Here is a 6049-nt window from a genome sequence, read left to right on the forward strand (position 1 = left end):
TTTACCACTGAAACAAACCCAAGCATCTCTGAGATGTTTTTGTGGCTAATGCATAGCTGGTATTGTGAGAAGTACTGTAAGTGGTGGCTGAATCCTCTTCTCAGCGATGCCCATGTAAGGCTGAAATGACCACTTTTTGCTGAAAGGAGTAATCCAGTTTTACACCGTCATAAGTGAGGGCAAAATTTTCCCCAGTGGTTGAATGTCTTTGTCCCAGTGAAGAGACTAAACAGAGTCAAATCAAAGTGGCAAACAAGTACTCCTCAGAGGTGCACTAATTTATATCAATTAAAACTGTCGTTCATATTAGGCCATTGTTCTGGAAAGCGTTTGGGCATGTCCTTATCCTACAAAGCAGGTAAAACACATGCTGAATTCCAGGTCGATGCCCCTGAGATTGTAATGCTGGTAGTGAAGACTTTTGACGAGCTTCTACCTGTGCTGCAGAGTAACAGAAATTAGGAAAATGTGTGGGGTCACTGCCTGCCCTCCGGTCCTGCAAAGCAATCTCTGGACTGAGCACCAGGGGCCAAAGGGACCGCACGCCAGTGGGAGTCAGCCAAGTCTGAAAGCATGGCAGGATCAGTGGAAGACCCTGGAGGCTGTGGGCAGGGCAGTGGCATGGAACAGTTGTGCCTCACATCTCCTACTGGGTGTGATGTGGTTGGGTTCATGGTACGTTCAGCATGGCATTGCTCTGCCCCCTTATAAAGTCTCTGTATGCTCTATAGTGTCTTTCCAAGACGCCATTTTCTGGGCACCTGGGAAAGTAGTTGCTGCAAAAATGTGGCAAAAGCCATATCCTTTTCGTTTTCATATAGGATGCAGTATTTGGCTGTGTAATATGGAAAACTCTTTGTCACATGGGATATTTGGCAGCTCTTGCACTGACGTGTGGAGTTGGGAGCTGTATTAAACTGAACGTCCAGGCTCCATGGGCCCATGTTTTGACACACAGCTGGGATGGGGTTCTCCTGAGCCCATATAAAAAGGAGTTATTCCTCTACACTTTTAGTTTGGTTGCATGCAGTAAATATCCTGCCCTTGAGGTATCCTGCTGAGTGTGTTCAGAAAGGAGCGGCATCTAGAACTAGCATCAGAGTAGGATTTCGGCAACGTTGTGCTGCCTGCAGAGCATAACTCACAGCATGAGGATCATTCAGCTTTCGGTATCCACCCTCTGAAACTCATTGACAAAGATCTGTGAACCATGGATGTGTGTAGAGTTTGGGAGATGTGGGTCTTTATAGAGTCATAGACTGAACTCTTGGATGGCTGTGTATCAACAGCTGAAAAAGAGTTTGCAGTCAATAATAGCATGGTTCCTTTCTTCCCCCATCACTAAAAACTGTTAGTGGAAGATATAACCCAGGAGTTATATCTTCCATAGTGGAAGATAACCCAGGTACTATGGAAGCTAGAGATTGAAGTGGGTAGGTTACACAACTTTCAAGAGTACATAAAAGTAACTAAGGGCTTATATATACTTTATATCTGAAAAAATCAAATACAATAAAGGTCCCCGTTCCTCTGTGTTAAGCTTTTCCTGTTCCAGATCTCTTATACCTCTCTCCCATTGGCAACATACCAAGATTTTTAGACCACTAAATTTAATAGTATTTTTGCATCTCTGCCTTTCACAAAGGTGGACTTGACCCTTGTGTAGATGAGGAACACAGCACTATACTTCTGTGCAGACATGCTTACTGTGTAAGCAACATACTTGCTTGAGACCATGCATTCTTTAAGTTTCATAACAGGACTGCTAAGGTCAGAGATAAAGCTTCCACACAAAAGCTTTGCAAAACATCTCAGGGTGTCTAGAAATGTGCTGGAACAAGCATATTATACCCTACGGAGCCACAAAGTTTTGCTTCTAGGAAGTTAGTCCTGCTTGGAGTAAGAATTTGCACTGACCATTGTGTAGTAAATGACACATTTTTTCCAGTGTCAACCTCATACTTTGGTTTCCCCTTGACACCTCCAATATTTTCACAGGTTGTGACCTGTTTGTGTTTCTCATGTAGAGGACTAGTTTTATTACAGATGTTAAAATGGTATCATAATGACTAGGAAGTTTTGACACGTGCTCTGAAATCAGCCTTCATGACATATCGCCGTATCTTCTCTTTTCAGCATGCACGTCGTAGCAGCGTACAGCAGCACATACCAGAGTCAATCCTGGGACAACAGCACAGCACGACACGCAGCGACCAGCCGAAGGCAGTCCCTCGTGGGGTACAGTGGTTGTGCTGAAATCCTATCACGTTGCTAGGACATCCTTTCAAAAACTGACCCAAAGTCTGCTGGGAATCTTTTCAGGGTTTTGCATGAGGACACCCTGATCTGATTGTAAATTAAATGTGCTGGGTGAATGTGCAGTATGGGACCTTTGAGAATAGTCAAGATACCACAAAAGGACATCCATGTCCATTAGGTAGTAGGTAGGATCAGTGAACTAACTGAACTTTAAGGAGCTACAGTAAAGCATGAGTATTTTCACATGCATGTTTCAAGGTAAGAAACTGGCTCTGCGTTTCCATTCTAGGTTCAAAGAGGAAAAAATATCATATATGAATCCAAACATTTATAAATCAGAGACATCTCTTTTCAAAATTCCCTGTCAGAAAATTGGCAAAATTCTGCCTGTATGGATTTTTGTATATAACAAAGTGCAATAAGATGAAATGCAGTCTCGGGAACAGAGACACGAGTTCCATGAAATCTCTCTGCAGAAATAGATGTATGTGCTTAGAAATCCATGGAATAGATCACTGTGGAGCTTTTGTCTTTTTCTCCTGCTTGGCTTCAGCAGGTACTCCCAGGCACTCGGAGAGTGTTGCCATATTGCTTTTGCATTAGCTTGCATCGTGAAAAAAAGGGAAGGTAGTGCTGATAAATACAGAACACATGTTGTGCAGAAAATTCCTCTCCTTCCCCTTCATGGTGAGGGAGCATGTTGAATTTTGAGGGAGTTTGAATGGCTTTAATGGAGTTGGTGTGAAGGCAGAAGTAGAGTTTATATATAGCAACTTAGAGCAGGGAGGGAAAGCAGCACATGTGCACTGGAGGGACAAGGACAGAGCTACTCAGAAGCATCGTAAATTAACATAGTGTGATGACATATGAAAAAAAGGGACCTTGTTAACGAACCAAATTGTTATTGCAATGAATGTTTATTTTTAGAGTTACAGGAGGTATGTTTTAGAGGCTATTAGAAAAAAAAAAAAAAAAAAAAAAAAGAAGGGAGGGGGGATTTCGTTCAACATCTGACCACATGCTTCTGCCCTGCAATCCAGTGAAACAAGGAGAGCATTGGATTTCACAGATAGCACCACAGACAGCTATTAAGGCCTAATCCAGTGTCACATTTCTGCCCAGTGCTGGCTAACTACCAGCACAATTTGCTGGCTTCTCTCTCCCTGTGTTTCTTCATTGTTTCAAGCCATGCAGAGACTTATCCTAATAATGGGTCAACCCTCAGCCAAATGTGTTCAATTGAAGGCCACCATGGGAGAATGGCAGGATATTGTCTTTCCAACAGCAAGTGAATTTCAGGCAGCTTAAGGCGGTATCCATTTCACTATAATGCTGGTTTATGTTACAGCCCTTTTCAAACTTCTAATTGCCCTGTACTGCTGACATTTATAGACATCCCCGACTTTAAATGAAAACACAACACTGAGGTCAGGAGGAGGTTCTGGGACAGCAGAGATCCCAGGTGAGGCCAAGGGAGGAAATTACTTCAAAACTTCCAAATGCTGAACATGTTGAGGTGGGGGGAGGAGAAGAGAGAGAAGACTAAAATCCAGAGGTGAGGGAGACCCCATTCACAGCCTCAAAGGTATAGCCACTAATAGTGGCTCTTACTTATCCATACATTCAAAGCCTCGAGCACAGCTGGTCCTCTCTCCCCTCAATTTCTTCTTCCCAGGTATAAACATTTTGAAATATTTATTCATCTGGATGTGTAACTCTATTTTGGCCCAGCTCTTCAGTTGTGCTGAATTGGTGGAGCTCCAGCGAAGTCACTGACTTTATGTCAGCTGGGAACCTGTTCTCACTGGAGTGAGAAAGTGCTCTGCCTTTTACAGAGGGGAAAACTCCCAGATTTTCTTTCTTCTGTCCAGGCATCCTCTTCTGAGGGAAACTGATTTAGCAGCGGCTCATGGTAGGAGATATCATTTCATAGGCTGCCCCTTACTTTCTGACATGCTGCACAGCCTGTTAGCCACGTGAGGTTAAATCTGAGTTAAAAGACCAAATTGAAGAAACAAGACGTGTCTCACATTCACACAGGGATCTGTTAGAGTGGTAGACTTTGTCTGCTCACTTCACATTACCCCTGTGGTGGAAATGGCTCCATTATTCCAGGGGAAAAATACCTTGCAAGAACAAAAGTGAATCATAGAGTCATAGAATCATATCATGGTTTGAGTTGGAAAGGACCTAGTTCCAACCCCCCTGCCATGGGCAGGGACACCCTCCACTAGACCACGTTGCCCAAAGCCCCATCCAGCCTGGCCTTGAAAATTTCCAGGGAGGGGGCAGCCACAGCTTCTCTGGGCAACCTGTTCCAGTGCCTCACCACCCTCACGGTGAAGAATTTCTTTCTAACATCTAATCTAAATCGACCCTCCTTCAGCTTAAACCCATTACCCCTTGTCCTGTCACTACATGTCCTTGTAAACAGTCCCTCTCCAGATTTCCTGTAGCCCCCCTTCAGGTACTGGAAGGCTGCTATAAGGCCTTCTCTTCTGCAGGCTGAACAACCCAACTCTCTCAGCTTGTCTTCACAGGAGAGGTGCTCCAGCCCTCTGATCAGCTTCGTGGCCCTCCTCTGGACTCTCACCAACAGCTCCCTGTCTTTCTTGTACTGTGACCCCCAGAGCTGGACACAGTACTCCAGGTGGGGTCTCAGAAGAGCGGAGTAGAGGGGCAGGATCACCTCCCTCGACCTGCTGGTCACACCTCTTTGGATGCAGCCCAGGACACGGTTGGCTTTCTGGGCTGCAAGCGCACATTGCCAGCTCATGTTGAGCTTCTCGTCTGCCATGAAGGGATGCTACTATATTTTTGTGGAATGTTATTTATTCCCTTGTATCTACAGCTATTCTTATGCATTTCCAGGGTGGGGCGAAGCCTGGCCTCTGCTCCCCAGATGCTTGACACCCCTGGGACTGAGCTAGGCAGAACAGGACAGGGAGGCAGAAAGCTGGTGCTGCACCAAGGAATACACTTTCTTCATTCAGCTTGTCAAAGGATGCCTATACCTTCAAGGCATCATCCCATCCTATGCAAGGGAAACTTGCATCAATGAGAAATGGTGGGGAAGAAACTTTGCAGTGCCACAGCCTCAGTACCCAGGGAGAAAGGCTGCAGCTGCCTGATGGAGCACAGAAGCAGTGCGTGATACCACAAAAGCCCACAGATCTGTGGAGCACACACAAGAGGAAAAGACATGGCAGCTGGATGGACCCCTTGGTTCTCGATCATGAGTGCCACAGCTCCTCAAGAAGTCTTAACAGGTCATCATTTTGTTCCTGCTGAAGGATTTCCTACTGCACCAACAAAGGATGATCTCTTCCTGCTACTGAATGGAGAGAAATTCAAGGGGAAAAGGGATAGGGGAGGGACTGTGGAAACCTTGTTGCTCTGTTCAATGCCACTAAGTAGAGCTACTGCCACTAAGTGATGGTGCCCTGGGAATTTATTTTTTCTCTCTCTTTGATTTATCAAATATAGACAGGCAAGGAATAAGACTGCAATCCACAGTTAGACTGGGAGGAAAAATCAGGATGTGAAAAATTCCTGTGCTGTTTGATCTGCTGCTTGGTGCTGTGCTTTATTTTTTTTTGCTTGTGTCACTATCACCTTTTGAAAAATAGGTTTATGAACTATGTGATGGAGAATACGTGATATTGGACTAGAACTTGGACAATGAACCCAGATTACTATTCTAGAACCAGACAAAATTAAGATAGTTTTCTATTAATTATGTGAAAAAGATGATAAATGCCAATGTAAACAGATGAAAAACAAAGAAAAT

The sequence above is a fragment of the Balearica regulorum genome, chromosome 3 (genome assembly GCF_011004875.1).
Source record: "Balearica regulorum gibbericeps isolate bBalReg1 chromosome 3, bBalReg1.pri, whole genome shotgun sequence".
Classification (NCBI taxonomy): domain Eukaryota; kingdom Metazoa; phylum Chordata; class Aves; order Gruiformes; family Gruidae; genus Balearica; species Balearica regulorum.